The sequence below is a fragment of the Myotis lucifugus genome, unplaced genomic scaffold (assembly GCF_000147115.1).
Source record: "Myotis lucifugus unplaced genomic scaffold, Myoluc2.0 scaffold_357, whole genome shotgun sequence".
Lineage (NCBI taxonomy): Eukaryota > Metazoa > Chordata > Mammalia > Chiroptera > Vespertilionidae > Myotis > Myotis lucifugus.
The window spans coordinates 391,732-405,472 of NW_005871405.1; the positions used below are offsets into that span (position 1 = coordinate 391,732).

At 38.2% G+C, this 13,741-nt stretch overlaps 1 pseudogene; it reads left to right on the forward strand.

Moving 5' to 3' along the window:
* Positions 1-3,841: 3,841 nt before the first annotated feature.
* LOC102421420 lies at positions 3,842-4,915 on the forward strand (annotated as a pseudogene).
* Positions 4,916-13,741: the final 8,826 nt, after the last annotated feature.

The window sequence follows — 13,741 nt, forward strand, 5'->3', positions numbered from 1 at the left end:
TGGTTAGCAAAACTTCTGCACCAGGGCTAGAACCTAAGTTACACAGCTTCAGTGTCTTTATCACAGGTGGACACCAATGCCAGTGCTTAGTAAAAACTCAGTACATTTTTATTGTTCGGCTGACAGACCAATACTAAAATAGTGTAGCACTTGAAAACATTACCTTTTAAATAGTATTTTACTTATAATACTGAAGGGAAGAGTATAGCAGTTCTTCATAGGAAGGGAAAGGAAGAAGTAAGGATATTAACATTTTTAGTTTAGATGATCATTATCTTTATTCCTTAGGGAGGTACAAATATTTCAGATATTTTTAGATGGCTATAACCTTTAGCCATATAAAAATAGTGATAGCACCATTTAAGCCCTTTCATCTAATGTTTTATTCTGCTTATGTTGCTTCTCTATCTATTCCAGCGATTTTCAATGTGTGTGCTGTGGCAGGCATGCTGATATACCACAAGTATTTTTTAAAATATGCAATACCTGGCTATTTAGTCAGGGACACTGACCTCTTTTCCCTTAGATTTTTAAATAAAAAATGACGATAGCCAACACAACAATACCCATTCAGTGTGAAGAAATGGAAATTATACCTATTTTTTGTCAGATCTGCAAAAAATATAATGTATTTTTGGTGTGCAGAATTTTAGTAATTTATGTGTGCCAAGAGATGAAAAAGGTTGAAAATCATTGATCTATTTAATGAACAAGTATTTAGTGTCACTAAAAATTTGCTATTAAACTTGACATTAAATATAAGCTAACTTGAATAATTCTTTAGTGTTATATAAGCATTATAAATCTGGAAGAAGATGGCATACTTAAAATATATTTTATTCAGCAGATAATATATAGAAACATTAGGGAAGAATAATTAGGTTTCCTACATTTCAAATGTATAATTTTCCCTTTGCTGTTGAGGTCTATAATCTGTCTGTCATAAATGGAAAAGAGTTATTTGCCTGAGTGGTGAACATTACCAGAACCTCCTGTCTCTGTCTACACAATGTTCATTTTCTCCTGTTCCATACCCTCTTTGTCTTAATCACCTTGCTTTCTCTCTTCTCTTTTTATCTTCTTCATAGTCTGTTCCTCTTTGTCATCACTTCTATTCTCTCTGTCTAGATATAACCATAACTATTTTTGAAGTAGGTAATAAGGATGCTAAGATATGTATAGCTTACAGAAAATAAGCCTGGACCATTCTACCCACACTTAGCTTATTATCATTGAGGCATCTTCCAAATATAAATAGTTCTATGACTTGCCTCACTGACAATCTCACAGGAACAAAAGAAAAGAGAAAGATGCCTCTCCTGCATAGTGACCCACTGAATATTTCTGAACATGACCTTCAGCATAGATCATGGTGGGAATGGGTTGGATGAGCAGGTGAGATCCTTGAGGCTAATATAAGGCTGTGGATATGACTCAAGTGATTTTGATTTCAAGTTCTGTGGTATTTCAGTATCACTACCTTGAAATGATCCCTCTTTGTATGCAAGGGATAATTCTTGCCCCACTGAACGTAAGTAGATGACAACAGGGGTCATTTGATTTCAAAAAGTTTGAACATAAATTGATTTGAATATTTCTTGTAGACATTTCCCTAGAGTTAATGAATATTTTTCACAACTCTATGATTCAGAGTCACAGGTCTCTCACAAATCACATTCAAAATTTACCTCTTCTAAATTTTCTAAGTTTGTCAAGATGATTTTAGTGTGTTATTTAAATGTCCAATTGAATCTGGGGGCAATTATATATGTATATTAAAGAATAACTCACATTAACTTCTTTTTCACATTCAATTTAGAAAAGAATTAACTTTTGGATTTGTATTGAGTTGGTAAAACTGAAGAAATTATCTCATGTCAATTAGAGTTATTATAACTGGCAATAATCTATGCTTTTTTTCTGCCTCAGTAGCATTAGCATTTACAGGAAGAGAAAGGTTATGAAGGCCATTTCTGTTCACGTGTTTTACTTTAATCTGCTGAAATATACATTTTTTCCCCTGTAAAACCAATGTCAGAGGTGGTCATGGAAAGCCTAAGCATCAAATTTAAAAGTCACCTTTTTGATAGCAAAGAGAAAGAAGTGCATCTCACATAAAATATTAACCAAACTGAACTTCAAGGAGACCCATGGTAATGATTTTGTGAAAGTTAGTCCTTGATCAGTTTGCGTGGATATATCCATACTTCTACATCATTGCTGAGGTTACAAATGATAATTTTCTTTATTAGAAACAGGAACATTTTTAGGGGAAGCAGTACTTGAGCAGTCTTTACACAACACACATTTTATATAGAACTGCTTATATGTGAGAAAAATTTAAACACCATTGGGGTGAAAATATTTTCAAGACATAGTGTCAGCCTTAATATTATGGAGGAACTCAGTGATACAGCCAAACAAAGCAGGAAATCTTCAAGGTAGACAGATACTGATAGATTCTTTTACTCATTTGTTAACTCATAGATCCACTCAGTGATTAAAAAGAATTCATTGATCACTTCCTGCGTGCAAGGCACTTGCCTTCACTGAATATACAATAATGAACAAAACAGATTATTTCTGAACCCTCAAGAATTTACATTCCTCTGGGGATGGATGACATTAATTGAATAATTAGAAGCTTGTTTAATTGCAAGTGTAACAACTGCTGCAAAGTTAAGAGCAGTGTATTCTGAAAATATATGGCAGGAGACCTGACAGAGCCAAATGAATTCAGGGAAGATTTGAGACCCAACGGATGAGCAAGAATTAAACAACAAAGCCTATAAACCATAGGTCAAAATAACTTTTAAATAGAGATTGTTTAAAGTCATGGGTAGTATTCTAGAACTGAGTTAGTTTTTTTTCAGTAGTTCTAGTGCCCTCAAAAGTAGAGAGCTGTGACTGAGATTACTACTTGCCTACTCCATATGTATTCTCTTTTTCTTCCTTACTAGCAGAACCCAATTTTATTTAGAAAAACAACATTCCCAGGTAAAACAGCAGCTTTTTCCAAGTTCCCTTATAGGTATAGATGTCTGAGAGGTTAAAAGGCCCTGACTCAACAGAGTCTTAATTAATGCAAAGAGAACAAAGGTTATTGGATTGAACTTCTAGGAAAGTTCCTCAGAGAAGGCTGTTTTAGCTGTTAAGCACAATTCTTACCTTTTGACCTTGCCCTTCATTTCTGAAATGAGAATGTTATGGCAGGAGTTATGTTCAGTATCTTGAGAACATAAGGATAGGGTCATCATCTAAGTCTGGTGCAACAGAAAGCAGGAAAGAGCCTAGATCCTAGTGTTATGTGGAGCCCCTATACTCCTGGATTGCTACCGTCAGTTTTCTTTAATTTGAGAGAATAAAAGGAAATTTAACCTGCAAACATGTTGGGTAAATAGAGGCTTAGCTGAGGAAACCTTGTCTACCTTCTGATCAGATGACTTTATTCTCTTTCTGCTTTTGTGTTGACAAAGTAAGAAATAAATGTTCAAATAGATATGGTATGTTTGCTTAAAGTGCTATTCACATGTTTATGTGTTTATGTAAATAATGAGTAAAGAAGAATTAAACATTGAAGGATGTCTCTTCTAGCTAGGGCAGTGATGGCGAACCTATGACACGCGTGTCAGAGGTGACACGCAAATTCATTTTTTTGGTTGATTTTTCTTTGTTAAATGGCATTTAAATATATAAAATAAATATCAAAATATAAATCTTTGTTTTACTATGGTTGCAAATATCTATATGTGACACGGCACCAGAGTTAAGTTAGGGTTTTTCAAAATGCTGACACGCCGAGCTCAAAAGGTTCGCCATCACTGAGCTAGGGTGATCAAAAATGCTTCCTGGAGCCACTTCAGTTCACCTGACATGTAAGTCTGGTGGTTCCAACTTCTCTGCAAGCTGGCAGCCCTCTAGCCCCAGTGGCTCAGGCTGGGAGGCCCATTCTGGAGGCCTGCGTGGTGACAGGATCTGCAACACATTGATGCAGGCTGAGCGTGGTCGGAAGCAGAAGTGTGCTGTGGATCTAAGAAATACCACATGGAGTAATGATTATTCCAAGTATGGCCAGAGGATGCTGGAGAAGATGAGATGATCTAAAGGAAAAGATTTAGAGATGCAAGGAGTCACAGAACATATTAAAGTTCAAGTTAAAAATAACCACCTGGGACTTGGAACTGCAATCAATAATGAAGACAACTGGGTTGCTCATTAGGATTATTTTAATCAGCTTCTGGCTAAACTGAACACTTGCCATGGACTGGAAACAGCAGTCTCCTTCTCAGACAACAAGGAAAATAAATCTTTCGATCTTGAAGAAAAGTCCAAAATCTCCAAAAATTGTGTTCATTAAATGATCTTCACATAAGCAGCTTCATATCAGATATTTACATTACGATTCATAACAGTAGCAACATTACAGTTATGAAGTAGCAACGAAAATAGTTTTATGGTTGGGTCACAACATGAGGAACTGTATTTAAAGGGACAGAAGGTTGAGAACCACTGAGGAGGGATCTGTCAACTCAGAGCAAAACAGATCTTGGCTGCATTTGGGGGAAAAGACAGAATAAGAAGACTCCTGAGGGTGCTTTCAGCCCTGCCACTCCAGATGGGAATGAATCCTCCACCAGGACAACCGGTGCCTTCCCCATCCAGGAGATTTTGCAAAGCAGACAGCAGAGCTAAAGAATAAACCGTAGGTCATGGTTTCAGGGCCTGACCTTCCAGAGACCCAAAATGGAAAGGAAAAGGGGAAAGAAAAGAAAGGCAAAAAGATAAAAATGTAGAGAATTACACCCAACCCAAGACCAAGAAAAGGAGAGACCAGGATGAGCAGCAGCTCGGAGACTCTCATTGGGACAAGAATTGTGATGCTTCTGCTGAGGACAGGGTTGCGTGTGGCCCTTGATGGCCAGGACTTACCACCAAAAGCCTCAAAAAGGTAGAGAAAAGAAGAACTACAGCCCTGACCGGTTTGGCTCAGTGGATGGAGCGTCAGCCTGCAGACTGAGGGGTCCCAGGTTCGATTCTGGTCAGGGGCATGTACCTTGGTTGCGGGCAAGTCCCCGGTGGGGGGTGTGCAGGGGGTAGCTGATCGATGTTTCTCTCTCATTGATGTTTCTAACTCTCTATGCTTCTCCCTTCCTCTCTGTAAAAAGTCAATAAAATATGTTTAAAAAAAAAAGAGAAAAACTACAAAAGCAAGTTGAGGTTGCGATGGATGCTATGCTAGATGAAATACCAGTGGAAACAAAAGGAGAAAAAGAAGAAAGGTTTCCAATAAATTCTGTTGAGCCAGGGCCTTTTAACCTCTCTGACATCAGGGTGCTGCCAAGCAAACTCCTTTGGCCTCAAGTAAGAACAGAGTTCACCGAAAAGAGTTTGTGCACATCTTTTAACATGCTTGAGGATTGCTGAGTCTTATTAGATCACCACATTTTCTCCCCAATCATATTCCCAGAAGAACTTTTAATTACTATATATATAAAAGCCTAAGCCAGGGGTGGGCAAACTTTTTGACTCGAGGGCCACAATGGGTTCTTAAACTGGACCGGAGGGCCGGAACAAAAGCATGGATGGAGTGTTTGTGTGAACTAATATAAATTCAAAGTAAACATCATTACATAAAAGGGTACGGTCTTTTTTTTTTAGTTTTATTCATTTCAAACGAGCCGGATTCGGCCCGTGGGCCTTAGTTTGCCCACGGCTGGCCTAAGCAAACGGTCAACCATTTGACTGGTCAACTGATTGACCAGTAGCTATGACGCACACTGACCACCAGGGGGAAGATGTTCTGACCGGTAGGTTAGCTTGCTGCTGGAGTCCAGCTGATCAGGACTGAGCAAGATGGGCCGGACACGCCCTGGAGCCCTCCCACAGTCCCTTCCTGACTGGTTAGCCCCAATCAGCCCCATTGGGACTGGGCGAGATGGGCCAGATATACCCTGAAGCCTTCCCCTGCCCAGATAGTGCACTGGTGGGGACCTGGATTGCGAGAGGGTGCAGGCCAGGCCGAGGGACCCCACCAGTGCAAGAATCTGTGCACCGGGCCTCTAGTCTATATATTTAAAAGCTCAAGAGTCTATCTGACCATCTGACAAGTAGCTATGACATGCTCTGATCACTAGGGGGCAGACGCTCAATGCAGGAGCTGCCATGACGCTCACTGGCCATTTAAAAAAAAATGGCACTGCGGACCTGGCACTGACAAACCAATACTCAGCTTCCCCCAACTGGGACACAGGCCCCACCACCACCCTGGAGCAACACCCCACCAAATCTCAGCCAACGCTGCCAAGACCCTTGGTGCAAAATGCGACCAACAGCTCAGCCCAACCCGGAAACAGTCACTGTGGGTGCTGGGTAATGATGTCACATAACAACGCCCGGCTTCTTCTCCCTAGTGACTAGCCTCCTTGGAGTTTCTTCAGCCCAGAAACCCAACTTGCTTTATAGCCAGGTACAAACTTTTTATAGGTCAACCATATGTTTGTAAAGCGTTTTCATGTGCCTCATCTCATTTGATCCTTACAGAAGTCCTGGAGTAGGTAGATAGGAGACTAGGTAGAATTCTATTTTCTTTTCATTAGCCAGAAAATGGAGATTTATAAAGTTTAGAAACTTGACCCGACTGAAAAGAAGTAAGAAATGGTGGACCTTGAAAATGACTTCAGGTTTTCTCACTGCGCAGAATATAGTCAAACACTGCTACAGTTAAATATTTTATCCTTTGTTCTCTCTGCGTGATCTACAATAATAATCTGCTTCGTGTTGATATTTACTGCTGTGTTGCTGATAATTATCTGAAAGAGAAGTTGGGGTGCTTCATTGGGCTGGAAAAAGTTTAGCTACATCAGAAAGCAGGTCTAATTAAGCAAGTTTATCTATATACAAAAGGCTAAGTTGACTCGTGAATGCACGATACATATAAAGCTCTTGCTGGCATCAATTGCATGTGTGTGTTTTGATCTGTCATTGTCGATTGTGAATTTGGTTGACACTTGTATTATAGAGAAAGAGCGAATAGCAATATTAAAATATTTCTTCTAATTTCCTTTCAATGTGCACAAATCCATGCACTGAGACACTAGCGCGCATGCGCATGCGTGTGTGTGTGTGTGTGTGTGTGTGTGTGTATTTCAGAGGGGAAGGGAGAGGGAGAGAGAAAGAAACATTAGTGATGAGAGAGAATCTTCAATTGGCTGCCTCCTGCATGCCCCACACTGGAGCTTGAGCTCACAACCCAGACATATGCCCTGCCAGGGAATAGAACCATGACCTTCTGGTTCATAGGTTGCCACTCAACCACTGGGCAATGCCAGCTGGGCCCAGAAGAAATTTTTAATGCTCCACATCATGGCTCTCATAAACAAATAAATTTCTTTTTATACTCAGAAAAAAAAGGATGCTTCATAGAAGAGGTTTCACTTGAACTAGGTTTTACAATTGTGTATTTGCCTTCAAATTTAAGATGGCTTTACATGACAGGAGACTTTTCTGAATTTATTTTTCGTAGGCACTTGGGAGCCAATGAACATTTCTAGCAGATTTCTGTCATGTTTTAGTACAATAACTTATTTGCTATTGAGATTCCTATGGTTTAAGACTGGATGAGCTGAACATTAAAGAGGCAATTAGTCTAGTTGTCAAATAGTATTTTAGAGCTCATGCAGGATATTTTTGGTAAATAGTATTTTAGAGCCCATGCCAGGATTTATTATTTGTGTGTGTGTGTGTGTGTGTGTGTGTGTGTGTGTATGGTAAATAGTATTTTAGAGCCCATGCCAGGATTTTTTTGGTAGTAAAGGAAAGACAGGGATAAGGTGAGAGAGGGTACAATTGATAACTAAAGATTTTTAGATATGACAGGGAAAGGTGAAGAAAAGTAAAAGCTAGCTTTCTATTTTTAGGTGTGGCTAAATAAGTACTTACTGTAGGCAGGTGAGAGAGGATAGGTGGTTGTGTAATTGGGGAAGGGAAAATAATGAGTTTTATTTTAAATCTATGTGAGGATAATGAAGTGGAATGCCCAGCAAAAACTAGAAATTTGTGATTCAAGCGTGAATTTTATAATGTTATATTGGAGAAACTAGTTGAAATCAATGGTTTTATTTCCTACATGATTTCATCCATCAGTACTTTTTTGCTATTCTTTATTGAGCCTTAAGGTATCATGATTAGCTGAAAATTCTATTTCTGTTAATAAAACAGCCTTAGGATAAAGATAAAGGACCTTTTTCACTATGCCTGGAGAATATGGAAAATAAAATCAATATTTCTGGTTTTGCCTATCACAATTAACATTGTCATATCTATAGTAAATTATTTTTTTCTTAAATAACAGTTATTCTTTCCTAAGTCATATAATTAAAGAGGCATATTTTTAGAACAATTAAGATTGTGAATGCTGAAAAATGGCAAAGGTAACATGTTTGTAATTATAATTTGCAATTTGCAAAACAAAGATAATTCAATTATTACCTGAAATGCCTTTCTTTTCTATAAAGCTTAAATTAAGCAAATTGGAAAAGCATATTGGTAAATTGATTTAATCAAAGTTTTTTTCATATTCAGGCAAATTTCACTACATATATGGCTTATAAATATTTTCACCATATATATTTGATTAAAGACTTTGATTCAAAGCTTGATTGAAAGTTTCATTGAAGTCTTCTAATGTTAATTCACTGATAGGATAAACTTTATTATAAAAATGCTAAGTGGCTTTTTAATAATTGTATATTTGGAATGTTAAAATAAAAATTTGGACTAGAATATACTTAACTATGAAATAACAGCTAGAACAAGTACCTCCCCAAAAAATTAAAGTTTATTTTAGTCCAAATCATGCTGTTTTTACTATATTATGCTACCCAACATTATATATACATGTATCATGTAATATATATATATATATATATATATCCCCTATATAATAAAGAGCTAATATGCAAATGGTCATCATGCCCTCACACCATCACGCCCTCATGCCATCACACCGTAACAGCTCAGACACTCAACACTGGGGAGAGAAGAATGGGGACCAGCCAGGCACAAATGAGCTCGCGAGAGAGGAATGGGGACCAGCCAGGCACAAATGAGCTCACGAGAGAGGAATGGGGACCAGCCAGGCTGCGGCCTGGGAGAGGGACAAGCTGCATGCCCTGCAGTCCTGGAAGCCAGTGCCTGCAGCTATGGCCCGGGTGAGGGACAAGCCGCCTGCCCACGGTCCCCTGCAGTTGTGGCTGGCCTGGGTCCTGGGTGCCTGTGGCTGGCCAGAGGGAGGGAAGCCCAGGTCCTGGGTGCCTGCAATCAGCTGGAGGAGGGAATCCTGAGTCCCGGGTGTGGGGCAAGGCAGAGGTGGTTAGGGGCGTTCAGACCAGCAGTGGAGCAGTTAATGGTGATCAGGCAGGCAGGCAGAGGTGGTTAGGGGTGATCGGGCAGGCAGGCAGGCAGGCAGGCGAGTGGTTAGGAGCCAGTGGTCCTGGATTACAAGAGGCAGTCAGACATCCCCCGAGGGGTCCTGGATTGGAGAGGGTGCAGGCCAGGCTGAGGGACCCCCCCTACACACACACCGGGCCTCTAGTGTGTGTGTGTGTGTGTGTGTGTGTATAAACATATATAATATATAACACTATATATGCATATATGTACATGTATTTAGAAATATAAGAAACAGAAATAGAAGAACATTTATTATATAACTTCAATGAAACAGTTCTGATTGAATTGCCTAGTATTTTAACTCTCATGCAGGGTATGAATTTCTGTCATAGAGCTATTCTATCCAACCGGTTGTATGTTGCTATGCTAGTCCTGGTGAGAGTTGACTCCTAAGTCCTGCAAGACAGAGTCTATTCTGCCTTTGTGGCTCTGAACACCCTTTTTGTTGCTTTTGGAGTTTCTTTTGTTGAGGGTCTGAGAGTTCTCTTTTTCTTCCTCCCTGCAAGTTTTATCCTTTACTAGTTTTCAGCTTTATTCTTCAGCTTCCTGTCCTCTTCAGGTTCAAAACTTGTCAAATATCTTGAAGAAGAGCTTGTATTTATTGACACATCTTGCTCTAGTGTGACTTGGCTCTTAAGTATCACTAGACTATAGATTTTACTTTGTATTTCCAGCCCATACTTCTATCCTTTTGCTTGCTCTAGCACTCAGCAATTTTTTTAAAAAAAATGTTTTCATTGATTTTAGAGAGGGGAAGAGAGAGGGATAGAGAAAGATAAACATCAATGAGAGAGAAACATGGATTGGCTGCCTCCTGCATGTCCCCTACTGGGGATCAAGTCTGCAACCTAGGCATGCACCCTGACCAGGAATCGAACCAAGCGACCTCATGTTGCATGGGTTAATGCTCAACCACTGAGCCACCCCGGCCAGAGAGCAAATTCTTAATAGTAAAAAGCAGTCCTTTTGGGGGGTCCTTTAGTCTTCAGTTTTTCATGTTAGACTATGTTACCTAGAAAAATTCCACTTATATTTGCTTCAAGATATTTTAAAAAATAGCTTCCCTGTGCCAGTAGCCAAACCCATCAATCTTATCTAGGAGAGGCAGTGGAATAAGGAATGGGTGATGATACCAGCCAGGGTGTTAAGGGAAGCAGGAACAATAATAGCTTCTGTTAAGAAAATTAAAATGTATAATAGAGACAATCAAGTACTTTGCCAAGCTTTCCTAAATATTAGTCTAAGTATATTGTGACTCATGATTTCTTTGTGCTTTTGTACTCTTTTCCACTTTCACATACCACAAAAGCAGCCCCAAAACATCCAAAAGTCATCTTTGGAGCTAATGCTACTATTGCTTATCCTCAGCCTACCATTACTAAATATATTGTTGATGCAGGCAAGAAGGAAACAGCTGCTGGCAATTCTTAGGTGACTTACTGATTGTGGCATTTGGTGTTTGACATAGGACTTAAACCAGAAATGTGTGGTTTCAGTAAGAATCTCCTCTGTAGTCATGATTAGTACTCTTACTCTATTTAATAATTTTTTGGATGTAATAGGGATGTAAGAAACAAAAGAATCTTTTATAAAATATGGCTCCTAGATGGACTTCAAATGCATGCTTTCTCAGTAGCCTAATTTGTTTAATACTTTCCTATTAGCACAAATGCTAATAGTTTAGTGTTGTTTTTTTTTCATTTAAATTAGCTTTTGTGGAATAGTAAGGTTAGCTAACTTTTATAGAATCAGGTACCACTATAAGTATTTTACTTGTTTTAACTCACTTAATCCTCACATCAACCCTTTTATATACATCAAGATTTGCTTTTCATATTTAGGTGTATCAATGTTTGCAAGGGTTATATCCTCTTGGTGGATTGCTCCCTTTATCCTTAGTGTCCTTCTTTGTCTCTTATCATAGCCTTTGTTGTAAAGTCTGTTTTGTTAGATATATGTATTGCTATCCCACCTTCTTCCAGAAAACAATTAAAATCTTAAAAGTTTGCTCTTTACACATAATACAGATGAAGATATACATTATATATAATTTATATTTTAAAATAATTTGAGAAAAATGAGTTTTAAAAAGTTATTGAGATAATTAGCTAATGGTTTACAGAAATTAATTGTGCAACAAATTTATGATATTTCATACTTAATTTTGTTTAGAATTATTATTCTACTGATTACTATACATGTGGTTTATGTTGATTAAAATGTTAATATAACTGTAGGGCATAGAAAGAGCCATAAATGATGAAAGGGGAAGCCTTTCAACTTAATTGGATCTACTAAAAATGAAATAAGAGGTCTCATTTGTAGAAAAATTAAAGTATGCTCACATAGAAGAGTAAAGCAGAAATAGTTTTGTTGCTTATGAAACAATAATCATTGTTCTCATTCCTATATGAAATTTGATTTTCATTCTGAAATTTATATATGAGAATTTGATCTATATTATGAAGTCAATTTTATTTTTAGAATATGGATCTAAATTTTATAATTCTGTTTATTTTTACCTTAATTTTTGACAAATGAATTTACACTTTTATTAGGAGGGCACAGGTTTAGGGATATGCTTTTAAAATTATATTTTTAATAATTAAAGAAAACTTTTTACTTTTTTACTTATACCTTTGCTTAGTATGAACATTTATGGTGTATTTTCTTTTAGATTTTTAAAAATTAAGTTTATTGGGGTGACATTGATTAATAAAGTCATATCAGTTTCATGTGTACAATTCTACAATACATCATCTGTATTTGTTTTGAATATTTTCGATATAAGATACATTTATACTCATTCATTGCAATTTTTTTTCAGGATATTTCATCACGAGGCAGCTGTGATGTTCAAAAGTCATATGAGATGTCCCAAGTACAACATAGATACATGCTACCTTATGGTTTTGTGGATAAAATAAAATATACCTCCTTTCTTATCACAACTCCTGGGGACCTGGACAAAGTAACTGATGAACCAGACAAGTAAGATTGTATTTTTAAAACTATGGGGGGAAAAATATAGGATTTCCATATTAAAACAGACTATTGTCAACATATATTCACAGTTACCATGCCTCTTTTAATTGTGTATGACAAAAAAAAAACCCTGTTTATTCAGTGAAAGACTTTTTTTTCCAAGTGTAAGAAGATTAGTTTTGTGTTTTGTTTCTCTTAATTTTAGCAAAGACTATTTTAGCAATTTTCTTAAGCTAATAAAGTTATCTTCTATTAGGGAAAAACCCCAGATTCTCAGTATGCTAGAGTTGTTAGAGGAGAAAAGTACTTAACCAAGATTTGTAACATCATTTGTGTAAAGCATTCACATCATGTCAGTGTCCTCAATTATTTTAATTTCTCTAAAACATCAAGAAAGCAGCTATATAAAATGGCACATTTATTTGGGGAGTTAAAATTGCAAAATATACAGCCAACATCATATTCAATGGGCAAAAACTAAAAGCTTATCCCTTAAGATCAGGAGCAAGACAAGGATTTCTGCTTTCACCACTTTTACTCAACATAATACTGGGAGTATTAGCCATAGCAATCAGACAAGAAGAAATAAAAGGCATCCAAATTGGAAAGGAAGAAGTAAAATTGTCATTTTTCACAGATGACATGATATTGTACATAGAAAACCCTAAAGAGTTCACCATAAAACTACTATCCTATCTAATAAAAGACAAAAAGGGTAATTAACTGTACCTCTGCTACGCTTCCCATTGGCTAATCAGGGCGATATGCAAATTAACTGCCAACAAAGATGGCGGCCGGCAGCCACACAGCTGAAGCGAACATGAGGTTTGCTTGCGCCAGTGATGGAGGAAGCCAAGGTTCCCCGCCTTCCGTGGCCCAGCTTTGAGCTCCGAAAGCAACAATGTTTCAATTATAGAAACTAAACAAACCCCAGATACCTGCTTTCAGCCAGCCGCGGCCTCAGAGCTGGGAGCGCCAGTGACGGCAACAATGTTTCAATTATAGAGGGTAAATAAATCTCAGAATAAAAAAAAAGAAAAAAAGGAGAGGCTGGGAGCTTCAGTCACAGGCCAGCCTGAAAACGGCCCTCAGCCCCTCAAACAGGATGGCCAGGCACCCCAGTGGGGACCCCCACCCTGAAGGGGGTGTGGCCAGCCTGAAAACAGCCATCAGCCCCTTACCCAGGCTGGCCAGGCACCCCAGCATGACCCCCCACCCTGATCTGGGACACCCTTCAGGGCAAACCAGCTGGCCCCCACCCGTGCACAGGCCTCTATCCTATATAGTAAAGGTAATATGCAAACTG